Source organism: Schistocerca gregaria, chromosome 9 (genome assembly GCF_023897955.1).
Source record: "Schistocerca gregaria isolate iqSchGreg1 chromosome 9, iqSchGreg1.2, whole genome shotgun sequence".
NCBI classification, from domain to species: domain Eukaryota; kingdom Metazoa; phylum Arthropoda; class Insecta; order Orthoptera; family Acrididae; genus Schistocerca; species Schistocerca gregaria.
Genome location: NC_064928.1, coordinates 260,696,257 through 260,710,697, shown reverse-complemented (window position 1 = coordinate 260,710,697; position 14,441 = coordinate 260,696,257).

The following is a 14,441-nucleotide window of genomic DNA, read 5'->3' as shown; positions in this document are numbered from 1 at the left end:
AGGAGGACTAGCAGCCGAGTTGCACGGGAGAATGTGAAAAGTGTTCATATGTAGTAAAAACCTGTGAAATCCGTCCGTTTTCGTCATTTGTTATCGAATCGACTTAAAGCCAGATCGTCACATTTGCCGCTCTTCTCTCTGAAACGGTTGTACTTATCGTCTGCAAAGCTATGTCGCAGTGCTGCGGTATGTGGAGACTCTAAAAGCACCATAGCAGAACACAGATGAAGCTTCTAAGTTGATGTAATAGCCAGTAAGAAGTAGTACAACTCAAATTTTAGGTATCGATTATTGACTTTTTAGCTGGCTTTGGTGCATTGGACATGAGCTAGGACCATAAGAATCGGCATGAAAGGAGGACTAGCAGCCGAGTTGCACGGGAGAATGTGAAAAGTGTTCATATGTAGTAAAAACCTGAGAAATCCGTCCGTTTTCGTCATTTGTTATCGAATCGACTTAAAGCCAGATCGTCACATTGGCCGCTCTTCTCTCTGAAACGGTTGTACTTATCGTCTGCAAAGCTATGTCGCGTGCTGCGGTATGCGGAGACAATAAAAGCACCATAGTAGAACACAGATGAAGCTTCTAATATGATGTAATAGAGAGTAAGAAGTAGTACAATTCAAGTTTTAGGTATCGATTATTGACTTTTTAGCTGGCTTTGGTGCCTTGGACATGAGCTATGACCTTACGAATCTGCATGAGAGGAGGACTAGCAGAAAAGTTGCACGGGAGAATGTGAAATGTGTTAATATGTAGTTTTAACCTGAGAAATCTGTCCGTTTTCGTCTTTTGTTATCGAATCGACTTAAAGCCAGATCGTCACATTGTCCGCCCTTCTCTCTGAAACGGTTGTACTTATCGTCTGCAAAGCTATGTCGTGTGCTGCGGTATGCGGAGACATTAAAAATACCATAGTAAAACACGGATGAAGCTTCTAAGTTGATGTAATAGCCAGTAAGAAGTAGTACAATTCAAGTTTTACTTATCGATTATTGACTTTCAGCTGGCATTGGTGCCTTGGACATGAGCTAGGACCTTAAGATTCTGCATGAAAGGAGGACTATCAGCAGAGTTGCACGGGAGATTGTGAAAAGTGTTCATATGTAGTAAAAACCTGAGAGATTGAGAGATCCGTTCGCCATCGTCATTTGTTAACGAATCGACTTAAAGCCAGATCGTCACATTTGCCGCTCTTCTCTCTGAAACGGTTGTACTTATCGTCTGCAAAGCTATGTCGCGTGCTGCGGTATGTGGAGACACTAAAATCACCTTAGTAGAACACAGATGAAGCTTCTAAGTTGATGTATTAGCCAGTAAGATGTAGTACAATTCCAGTTTTAGGTATCGATTATTGACATTTTAGCTGGCTTTGGTGCCTTGGACATGAGCTAGGACCTTAAGATTCTGCATGAAAGGAGGACTAGCAGCCGAGTTGCACGGGAGAAAGTGAAAAGTGTTCATATGTAGTAAAAACCCGAGAAATCCGTACGTTTTCGTCATTGGTTATCGAATCGTCTTAAAGCCAGATCGTCAAATTGGCCGCTCTTCTCTCTGAAACGGTTGTACTTATCGTCTGCAAAGCTATGTCGAGTGCTGCGGTATGTGGAGACACTAAAATCACCATAGTAGAACACAGATGATGCTTCTAAGTTGATGTAATAGCCAGTAAGAGGTAGTACAATTGAAGTTTTAGGTATCGATTATTGACGTTTTAGCTGGCTTTCGTGACTTGGACATGAGCTAGGACCTTAAGATTCTGCATGAAAGGAGGACTAGCAGCCGAGCTGCACGTTAGGATGTGAAAAGTTTTCATATGTAGTAAAAACCTGAGAAATCCGTCCATTTTCGTCATTTGTTATCGAATCGACTTAAAGCCGGATCGTCACATTGGCCACTCTTCTCTCTGAAACGGTTGTACTTATCGTCTGCAAAGCTATGTCGCGTGCTGCGGTATGCGGAGACACCAAAATAACCATAGTAGAACACAGATGAAGCTTCTAAGTTGATGTAATAGCCAGTAAGAAGTAGTACAATTCAAGATTTGATCATCGATTATTGACTTTTTAGCTGGCTTTGGTGCCTTGGACATGAGCTAGGACCTTAAGATTCGGCATGAAAGGAGGACTAGCAGCCGAGTTGCACGGGAGAATGTGAAAAGTGTTCATATGTAGTAAAAACCTGAGAAATCCGTCCGTTTTCGTCATTTGTTATCGAATCGACTTAAAGCCAGATCGTCACATTGGCCGCTCTTCTCTCTGAAACGGTTGTACTTATCGTCTGCAAAGCTATGTCGCGTGCTGCGGTATGTGGAGACACTAAAAGCACCATAGTAGAACACAGGTGAAGCTTCTAAGTTGATGTAATAGCTAGTAAGAAGTAGTACAATTCAAGTTTTACTTATCGATTATTGACTTTCAGCTGGCTTTGGTGTCTTGGACATGAGCTAGGACCTTAAGATTCTGCATGAAAGGAGGACTAGCAGCCGAGTTGCACGGGAGATTGTGAAAAGTGTTCATATGTAGTAAAAACCTGAGAGATCCGTTCGCCATCGTCATTTGTTAACGAATCGACTTAAAGCCAGATCGTCACATTGGCCACTCTCCTCTCTGAAACGGTTGTACTTATCGTCTGAAAGCTATGTCGCGTGCTGCGGTATGTAGAGACACTAAATGCACCATAGTAGAACACAGATGAAGCTTCTAAGTTGATGTAATAACCAGTAAGAAGTAGTACAATTCAAGTTTAAGGTATCGATTATTGACTTTGTAGCTGGCTTTGGTGCCTTGGACATGAGCTAGGACCTTAAGATTCTGCATGAAAGAAGGACTAGCAGCCGAGTTGTACGGGATAATGTGAAAAGTGTTCATATGTAGTAAAAACCTGAGAAATCCATACGTTTTCGTCATTGGTTATCGATTCGTCTTAAAGCCAGATCGTCACATTGGCTGCTCTTCTCTCTGAAACGGTTGTACTTATCGTCTGCAAAGCTATGTCGCGTGCTGCGGCATGTGGAGACACTAAAAGAACCATAGTATAACACAGATGAAGGTTCTAAGTTGATGTAATAGCTAGTAAGAGGTAGTACAATTCAAGTTTTAGGTATCGATTATTGACTTTTTAGCAGGCTTTGGTGCCTTGGACATGAGCTAGGACCTTAAGAATCTGCATGAAAGGAGGACTAGCAGCCGAGTTGCACGGGAGGATGTGAAAAGTTTTCATATGTAGTAAAAACCTGAGAAATCCGTCCATTTTCGTAATATGTAATCGAATCGACTCAAAACCGGATCGTGACATTGGCCGCTCTTCTCTCTGAACCGGTTGTACTTATCGTCTGCAAAGCTATGTCGCGTGCTGCGGTATGCGGAGACACTAAAATTACCATAGTAGAACACAGATGAAGCTTCTAAGTTGATGTAATAGCTAGTAAGAAGTAGTACAATTGGAATTATAGATATCGATTATTGACTTTTTAGCTGGCTTTGGTGCCTTGGACATGAGCTAGGACCTTAAGATTCTGCATGAAAGGAGGACTAACAGCCGCCTTGCACGTGAGAATGTGAAAAGTGTTCACATGTAGTAAAAACCTGAGAAATCCGACCGTTTACGTCATTTGTTATCGAATCAACTTAAAGCCAGATCGTCACATTGGCCGCTCTTCTCTGTGAAACGGTTGTACTTATCGTCTGCAAAGCTATGTCGAGTGCTGCGTTATGTGGAGACACTAAAAGCACCATAGTAGAACACAGATGAAGCTTCTAAGTTGATGTAATAGCCAGTAAGAAGTAGTACAACTCTAATTTTAGGTATCGATTATTGACTTTTTAGCTGGCTTTGGTGCCTTGGACATGAGCTAGGACCTTAAGAATCGGCATGAAAGGAGGACTAGCAGCCGAGTTGCACGGGAGAATGTGAAAAGTGTTCATATGTAGTAAAAACCTGAGAAATCCGTCCGTTTTGTTATCGAATCGACTTAAAGCCAGATCGTGACATTGGCCGCTCTTCTCTCTGAAACACTTGTACTTATCGTATGCAAAGCTATGTCGCGTGCTGCGGTATGCGGAGACACTAAAATCACCATAGTAGAACACAGATGAAGCTTCTACGTTGATGTAATAGCTAGTAAGAAGTAGTACAATTGGAATTATAGATATCGATTATTGACTTTTTAGCTGGCTTTGGTGCCTTGGACATGAGCTAGGACCTTAAGATTGTGCATGAAAGGAGGACTAGCAGCCGAGTTGCACGGGAGTATGTGAAAAGTGTTCATATGTAGTAAAAACCTGAGAAGTCCGTCCGTTTTGTCATTTGTTATCGAATCGACTTAAAGCCAGATCGTCACATTGGCCGCTCTTCTCTCCGAAACGGTTGTACTTATCGTCTGAAAGCTATGTCGCGTGCTGCGGTATGCGGAGACACTAAAAGCACCATAGTAGAACACAGATGAAGCTTCTAAGATGATGTAATAGCCAGTAAGAATTAGTACAATACCAGTTTTGGGTATCGATTATTGACTTCTAGCTGGCTTTGGTGACTTGGACATGAGCTAGGACCTTAAGATTCGGCATGAAAGGAGGACTAGCAGCTGACTTGCCTGGGAGAATATGAAAAGTGTTCATATGTAATAAAAACCTGAGAAATCCGTCCGTTTTCGTCATTTGTTATGGAATCGACTTAAAGCCAGATCGTCACATTGGCCGCTCTTCCCTCTGCCGCTGTTGTACTTATCATCTGCAATGCTATGTCGCGTGCTGCGGTATGTGCAGACACTTAAAGCACCATAGTAGAACACAGATGAAGCTTCTAAGTTGATGTAATAGCCAGTAAGAAGTAGTACATTTCAAGTTTTAGGTATCGATTATTGACTTTGTAGCTGGCTTTGGTGCCTTGGACATGAGCTAGGACCTTAAGATTCTGCATGAAAGGAGGACTAGCAGCCGAGTTGCACGGGAGATTGTGAAAAGTGTTCATATGTAGTAAAAACCTGAGAGATCCGTTCGCCATCGTCATTTGTTAACGAATCGACTTAAAGCCAGATCGTCACATTGGCCGCTCTCCTCTCTGAAACGGTTGTACTTATCGTCTGCAAAGCTATGTCGCGTGCTGCGTTATGTGGAGACACTAAACGCAACATAGTAGAACACAGATGAAGATTCTAAGTTGATGTAATAGCCAGTAAGAAGTAGTACAAGTCAAGTTTTAGGTATCGATTATAGACTTTTTAGCTGGCTTTGGTGCCTTGGACATGAGCTAGGACCTTAAGATTCTGCATAACAGGAGGACTAACAGCCGCCTTGCACGTGAGAATGTGAAAAGTGTTCACATGTAGTAAAAACCTGAGAAATCCGACCGTTTTCGTCATTTGTTATCGAATCGACTTAAAGCCAGATCGTCACATTGGCCGCTCTTCTCTGTGAAACGGTTGTACTTATCGTCTGCAAAGCTATGTCGAGTGCTGCGGTATGTGGAGACACTAAAAGCACCATAGTAGAACACAGATGAAGCTTCTAAGTTGATGTAATAGCCAGTAAGAGGTAGTACAATTCAAGTTTAAGGTACGATTATTAAATTTTTAGCTGGCTTTGGTGCCTTGGACATGAGCTAGGACCTTAAGATTCTGCATGAAAGGAGGACTAGCAGCCGAGATGCATGGGAGAATGTGAAAAGTGTTCATATGTAGTAAAAACCTGAGAAATCCGTTCGTTATCGTCATATATTACTGAATCGACTTAAAGCCGGATCGTCACATTGGCCGGTCTTCTCTCTGAAACGGTTGTACTTATCGTCTGCAAAGCTATGTCGCAGTGCTGCGGTATGTGGAGACTCTAAAAGCACCATAGCAGAACACAGATGAAGCTTCTAAGTTGATGTAATAGCCAGTAAGAAGTAGTACAACTCTAATTTTAGGTATCGATTATTGACTTTTTAGCTGGCTTTGGTGCCTTGGACATGAGCTAGGACCATAAGAATTTGCATGAAAGGAGGACTAGCAGCCGAGTTGTACGGGAGAATGTGAAAAGTGTTCATATGTAGTAAAAACCTGAGAGATCCGTTCGCCATCGTCATTTGTTAACGAATCGACTTAAAGCCAGATCGTCACATTGGCCGCTCTCCTCTCTGAAACGGTTGTACTTATCGTCTGCAAAGCTATGTCGCGTGCTGCGTTATGTGGAGACACTAAACGCACCATAGTAGAACACAGATGAAGATTCTAAGTTGATGTAATAGCCAGTAAGAAGTAGTACAAGTCAAGTTTTAGGTATCGATTATAGACTTTTTAGCTGGCTTTGGTGCCTTGGACATGAGATAGGACCTTAAGATTCTGCATGAAAGGAGGACTAACAGACGCCTTGCACGTGAGAATGTGAAAAGTGTTCACATGTAGTAAAAACCAGAGAAATCCGACCGTTTTCGTCATTTGTTATCGAATCGACTTAAAGCCAGATCGTCACATTGGCCGCTCTTCTCTGTGAAACGGTTGTACTTATCGTCTGCAAAGCTATGTCGAGTGCTGCGGTATGTGGAGACACTAAAAGCACCATAGTAGAACACAGATGAAGCTTATAAGTTGATGTAATAGCCAGTAAGAGGTAGTACAATTCAAGTTTAAGGTATCGATTATTAAATTTTTAGCTGGCTTTGGTGCCTTGGACATGAGCTAGGACCTTAAGAATCTGCATGAAAGGAGGACTAGCAGCCGAGTTGCACGGGAGGATGTGAAAAGTTTTCATATGTAGTAAAAACCTGAGAAATCCGTCCATTTTCGTAATATGTAATCGAATCGACTTAAAACCAGATCGTGACATTGGCCGCTCTTCTCTCTGAACCGGTTGTACTTATCGTCTGCAAAGCTATGTCGCGTGCTGCGGTATGCGGAGACACTAAAATCACCATAGTAGAACACAGAAGAAGCTTCTAAGTTGATGTAATAGCTAGTAAGAAGTAGTACAATTGGAATTTTAGATATCGATTATTGACTTTTTAGCTGGCTTTGGTGCCTTGGACATGAGCTACGACCTTAAGATTCTGCATGAAAGGAGGACTAGCAGCCGAGTTGCACGGGAGAATGTGAAAAGTGTTCATATGTAGTAAAAACCTGAGAAGTCCGTCCGTTTTGTCATTTGTTATCGAATCGACTTAAAGCCAGATCGTCACATTGGCCGCTCTTCTCTCCGAAACGGTTGTACTTATCGTCTGAAAGCTATGTCGCGTGCTGCGGTATGCGGAGACACTAAAAGCACCATAGTAGAACACAGATGAAGCTTCTAAGATGATGTAATAGCCAGTAAGAATTAGTACAATACCAGTTATGGGTATCGATTATTGACTTCTAGCTGGCTTTGGTGCCTTGGACATGAGCTAGTACCTTAAGATTCTGCATGAAAGGAGGACTAGCAGCTGACTTGCCTGGGAGAATATGAAAAGTGTTCATATGTAATAAAAACCTGAGAAATCCGTCCGTTTTCGTCATTTGTTATGGAATCGACTTAAAGCCAGATCGTCACATTGGCCGCTCTTCCCTCTGACGCTGTTGTACTTATCATCTGCAATGCTATGTCGCGTGCTGCGGTATGTGCAGACACTTAAAGCACCATAGTAGAACACAGATGAAGCTTCTAAGTTGATGTAATAGCCAGTAAGAAGTAGTACAATTCAAGTTTTAGGTATCGATTATTGACTTTGTAGCTGGCTTTGGTGCCTTGGACATGAGCTAGGACCTTAAGATTCTGCATGAAAGGAGGACTAACAGCCGCCTTGCACGTGAGAATGTGAAAAGTGTTCACATGTAGTAAAAACCTGAGAAATCCGACTTTTTTCGTCATTTGTTATCGAATCGACTTAAAGCCAGATCGTCACATTGGCCGCTCTTCTCTGTGAAACGGTTGTACATATCGTCTGCAAAGCTATGTCGAGTGCTGCGGTATGTGGAGACACTAAAAGCATCATAGTAGAACACAGATGAAGCTTATTAGTTGATGTAATAGCCAGTAAGAGGTAGTACAATTCAAGTATAAGGTATCGATTATTAAATTTTTAGCTGGCTTTGGTGCCCTGGACATGAGCTAGGACCTTAAGATTCTGCATGATAGGAGGACTAGCAGCCGAGATGCATGGGAGAATGTGAAAAGTGTTCATATGTAGTAAAAACCTGAGAAATCCGTTCGTTATCGTCATATATTACCGAATCGACTTAAAGCCGGATCGTCACATTGGCCGGTCTTCTCTCTGAAACGGTTGTACTTATCGTCTGCAAAGCTATGTCGCGTGCTGCGGTATGTGGAGACCCTAAAATCACCTTAGTAGGACACAGATGAAGCTTCTAAGTTGATGTAATAGCCAGTAAGAGGTAGTGTAATTCAAGTTTTAGGTATAGATTATTGACTTTTTAGCTGGCTTTGGTGCCTTGGACATGAGCTAGGACCTTAAGATTCTGCATGAAATGTGGATTAGCAGCCGAGTTGCACGGGAGAATGTGAAATGTGTTCATATGAAGTAAAAACCTGAGAAATCAGTCCGTTTTCGTCATTTGTTATCGAATCGACTTGAAGCCAGATCGTTACATTGGCCGCTCTCCTCTCTGAAACGGTTCTACTTATCGTATGCAAAGCTATGTCCCGTGCTGCGGAATGCGGGACACTAAAAGCACCATTGTAGAACACAGATGAAGCCTCTAATTTGATGTAATAGCCAGTAAGACGTTGTACAATTCAAGTTTTAGGTATCGATTATTGACTTTTTAGCTGGCTTTGGTGCCTTGAACATGAGCTACGACCTTAAGATTCTGCATGAAAGGAGGACTAGCAGCCAAGTTGCACGGGAGAGTGTGAAAAGTGCTCATATGCAGTAAAAACCTTAGAAATCCGTTCGTTATCGTCATTGTTATCGAATCGACTTAAAACCAGATCGTCACATTAGCCGCTCTTCTCTCTGAAACGGTTTACTTATCGACTGCAAAGCTATGTCGCGTGCTGCGGTATGCGGAGACACTAAAAGCACCATAGCAGAACACAGATGAAGCTTCTAAGTTGATGTAATAGCCAGTAAGAAGTAGTACAATTCATGTTATAGGTATCGATTATTGACTTCTTAGCTGGCTTTGGTGCCTTAAGATTCTGCATGAAAGGAGGACTAGCAGCCGAGTTGCACGGGAGAATGTGAAAAGTGTTCATATGTAGTAAAAACCTGAGAAATAAGTCCGTTATCGTCATTTGTTATCGAATCGACTTAAAGCCAGATCGTCACATTGGCCGCTCTTCTCTCTGAAACGGCTGTACTTATCGTTTGCAAATCTATGTCGCGTGCTGCGGTATGCGGAGACACTAAAAGCACCATAGTAGAACACAGATGAAGCTTCTAAGTTGATGTAATAGCCAGTAAGAAGTAGTACAATTCAAGTTTTAGGTATCGATTATTTACTTTTTATCTGGCTTTGGTGCGTTGGACATGAGCTAGGGCCTTAAGATTTTGCATGAAAGGAGGAATAGCAGCCCAGTTGCGAGGGAGAAAGTGAAAAGTGTTCATATGTAGTAAAAACCTGAGAAATCCGTCCGTTTTCGTCATTTGTTATCGAATCGACGTAAAGCCAGATCGTCACATTGGCCACTCTTCTCTCTGAAACGGTTGTACTTATCGTCTGCAAAGCTATGTCGCGTGCTGCGGTATGTGGAGACACTAAAGGCACCATAGAAGAACACAGATGAAGGTTCTAAGTTGATGTAATAGCCAGTAAGAAGTATTACAATTCAAGTTTTAGGTATCGATTGTTGACTTTTTAGCTGGCTTCGGTGCCTTGGACATGAGCTAGGAACTTAAGATTTTGCATGATAGGAGGTCTAGCAGCCGCGTTGCACGTGAGAATCTGAAAAGTGTTCATATGTAGTAAAAACCTGAGAAATCCGTTCGTTATCGTCATTTGTTATCGAATCGACTTAAAGCCAGATCGTCACATTAGCCGCTCTTCTCTCTGAAACGGTTGTACTTATCGACTGCAAAGCTATGTCGCGTGCTGCGGTATGCGGAGACACTAAAAGCGCCATAGTAGAACACAGACGAAGCTTCTAAGTTGATGTAATAGCCAGTAAGAAGTAGTACCATTCAAGTTTTAGGTATCGATTATTAACTTTTTAGCTGGCTTTGGTGCCTTGGACATGAGCTAGGACCTTAAGATTCTGCATGAAAGGAGGACTAGCAGCCGAGTTGCACGGGAGAATGTGGAAAGTGTTCATATGTAGTAAAAACCTGAGAAATCCGTCCGTGTTCGACATTTGTTATCGAATCGACTTAAAGCCAGATCGTCACATTGGCCGCTCTTCTCTCTCCAACGGTTGTACTTATCGACTGCAAAGCTATGACGCGTGCTGCGGTATGCGGAGACACTAAAAGCACCATAGTAGAACACAGATGAAGCTTCTAAGTTGATGTAATAGTCTGTAAGAAGTAGTACAATTCAAGTTTTAGGTATTGATTATTGACTTTTTAGCTGGCTTTGGTGCCTTGGACATCAGCTAGGACGTTAAGATTCTGCATGAAAGGAGGACTAGCAGCCGAGTTGCACGGGAGAATATGAAAAGTGTTCATATGTAGTAAAAACCAGAGAAATCCGTCCGTGTTCGAAATTTGTTATCGAATCGACTTAAAGCCTGATCGTCACATTGGGCGCTCTTCTCTCTGTAACGGTTGCACTTATCGTCTGCAAAGCTATGTCGCGTGCTGCAGTATGCGGAGACACTAAAAGCAGCATAGTAGAACACAGATGAAGCTTCTAAGTTGATGTAATAGCTAGTAAGAAGTAGTACAATTGAAATTTTAGATATCGATTATTGACTTTTTAGCTGGCTTTGGTGCCTTGGACATGAGCTAGGACCTTAAGATTCTGCATGAAAGGAGGACTAGCAGCCGAGTTGCACGGGAGAAAGTGAAAAGTGTTCATATGTAGTAAAAACCCGAGAAATCCGTACGTTTTCGTCATTGGTTATCGAATCGTCTTAAAGCCAGATCGTCACATTGGCCGCTCTTCTCTCTGAACCGGTTGTACTTATCGTCTGCAAAGCTATGTCGAGTGCTGCGGTATGTGGAGACACTAAAATCACCATAGTAGAACACAGATGAAGCTTCTAAGTTGATGTAATAGCCAGTAAGAGGTAGTACAATTCAAGTTTTAGGTATCGATTATTGGCGTTTTAGCTGGCTTTCGTGACTTGGACATGAGCTAGGACCTTAAGATTCTGCATGAAAGGAGGACTAGCAGCTGACTTGCCTGGGAGAATATGAAAAGTGTTCATATGTAGTAAAAACCTGAGAAATCCCTCCGTTTTCGTCATTTGTTATCGAATCGACCAAAAGCCAGATCGTGACATTGGCTGCTCTTCTCTCTGAAACGGTTGCACTTATCGTCTGCAAAGCTGTGTCGCGTGATGCAGTATGCGGAGACACTAAATGCAGCATAGTAGAACACAGATGAAGCTTCTAAGTTGATGTAATAGCTAATAAGAAGTAGTACAATTGAAATTTTAGATATCGATTATTGACTTTTTAGCTGGCTTTGGTGCCTTGGACATGAGCTAGGACATTAAGATTCTGCATGAAAGGAGGACTAGCAGCCGAGCTGCACGTTAGGATGTGAAAAGTTTTCATATGTAGTAAAAACCTTAGAAATCCGTCCATTTTCGTCATTTGTTATCGAATCGACTTTAAGCCGGATCGTCACATTGGCCACTCTTCTCTCTGAAACAGATGTACTTATCGTCTGCAAAGCTATGTCGCGTGCTGCGGTATGCGGAGACACCAAAATAACCATAGTAGAACACAGATGAAGCTTCTAAGTTGATGTAATAGCCAGTAAGAAGTAGTACAATTCAAGATTTGGGCATCGATTATTGACTTTTTATCTGGCTTTGGTGCCTTGGACATGAGCTGGGACCTTAAGATTCGGCATGAAAGGAGGACTAGCAGCCGAGTTGCATGGGAGAATGTGAAAAGTGTTCATATGTAGTAAAAACCTGAGAAATCCGTCCGTTTTCGTCATTTGTTATCGAATCGACTTAAAGCCAGATCGTCACATTGGCCGCTCTTCTCTCTGAAACGGTTGTAATTATCGTCTGCAAAGCTATGTCGCATGCTGTGGTATGCGGAGACACTAAAATCACCATAGTAGGACACAGATGAAGCTTCTAAGTTGATGTAATAGCCAGTAAGAAGTGGTACAATTCAAGTTTTAGGTATCGATTATTGACTTTTTTGCTGGCTTTGGTGCCTTGGACATGAGCTATGTCCTTACGAATCTGCGTGAGAGGAGGACTAGCTGCCGAGTTGCACGGGAGAATGTGAAAAGTGTTAATATGTAGTATTAACCTGAGAAATCCGTCCGTTTTCGTCTTTTGTTATCGAATCGACTTAAAGCCAGATCGTCACATTGGCCGCTCTTCTCTCTGAAACGGTTGTACTTATCGTCTGCAAAGCTATGTCGCGTGCTGCGGTATGTGGAGACACTAAAAGCACCATAGTAGAACACAGATGAAGCTTCTAAGTTGATGTAATAGCTAGTAAGAAGTAGTACAATTTAAATTTTAGATATCGATTATTGACTTTTTAGCTGGCTTTGGTGCCTTGCACATGAGCTAGGACCTTAAGATTCTGCATGAAAGGAGGACTAGCAGCCGAATTGCACGGGAGATTGTGAAAAGTGTTCATATGTAGTAAAAACCTGAGAAATCCGTCCGTTTTCGTCATTTTTTATGGAATCGACTTAAAGCCCGGTCGTCACATTGGCATCTCTTCTCTCTGACACGGTTGTACATATCGTCTGCAAAGCTATGTCACGTGCTGCGGTATGTGGAGACACTAAAAGCACCATACCAAGCATCTCGGGTTTTTACTACATATGAACACTTTTCACATTCTCACGTGCAACGCGGCTGTTAGTCCTCCTTTCATGCAGAATCTTAAGGTCCTAGCTCATGTCCAAGGCACCAAAGCCAGCTAAAAGTCAATAATCGATACCTAAAACTGTTATTGTAGTAATTGTTACTGAATATTACATCATCTAAGAAGCTTCATCTGTGTTCTACTATGGTGCTTTTAGTGTCTCCGTATACCGCAGCACGCGACATAGCTTTCAGACGATAAGTACAACCGTTTCGGAGAGAAGAGCGGCCAATGTGACGATCTGGCTTTAAGTCGATTCGAAAACAAACGCTGTTGTACTTATCGTCTGCAATGCTATGTCGCGTGCTGTGGTATGCGGAGACACTTAAAGCACCATAGTAGAACACAGATGAAGCTTCTAAGTTGATGTAATAGCCAGTAAGAAGTAGTACCATTCAAGTTTTAGGTATCGATTATTGACTTTTTAGCTGGCTTTGGTGCCTTGGACATGAGCTAGGACCTTAAGATTCTGCATGAAAGGAGGACTAGCAGCCGAGTTGCACGGGAGAATGTGAAAAGTGTTCATATGTAGTAAAAACCAGATAAATCCGTCCGTGTTCAACATTTGTTATCGAATCGACTTAAAGCCAGATCGTCACATTGGCCGCTCTTCTCTCTGAAACGGTTGTACTTATCGTCTGCAAAGCTATGTCGAGTGCTGCGGCATGCGGAGACACTAAAAGCACCATAGTCGAACACAGATGAAGCTTCTAAGTTGATGTAATAGCCAGTAAGAAGTAGTACCATTCAAGTTTTAGGTATCGATTATTAACTTTTTAGCTGGCTTTGGTGCCTTGGACATGAGCTAGGACCTTAAGATTCTGCATGAAAGGAGGACTAGCAGCCGAGTTGCACGGGAGAATGTGAAAAGTGTTCATATGTAGTAAAAACCAGAGAAATCCGTCCGTGTTCGACATTTGTTATCGAATCGACTTAAAGCCAGATCGTCACATTGGCCGCTCTTCTCTCTGAAACGGTTGTACTTATCGTCTGCAAAGCTATGTCGAGTGCTGCGGCATGCGGAGACACTAAAAGCACCATAGTAGAACACAGATGAAGCTTCTAAGTTGATGTAATAGCCAGTAAGAAGTAGTACAATTCAAGTTTTAAGTATCGATTGTTGAGTTTTTACCCTTCTTTGGTGCCTTGGGCATGAGCTAGGAACTTAAGATTTTGCATGATAGGAGGTCTAGCAGCCGCGTTGGACGTGAGAATGTGAAAAGTGTTCATATGTAGTAAAAACCTGAGAAATCCGTCCGTTTTCGTCATTTGTTGTCGAATCGACTTAAAGCCAGATCGTCACATTGGCCGCTCTTCTCTTTGAAACGGTGGTACTTATCGTCTGCAAAGCTACGTGTCGTGCTGCGGTATGCGGAGACACTAAAATCACCATAGTAGAACACAGATGAAGCCTCTAAGTTGATGTAATATCCAGTAAGAAGTAGTACAATTCAAGTTGTAGGTATCGATTATTGACTTTTTAGCTGGCTTTGGTGCCTTGCACATGAGCAAGGACA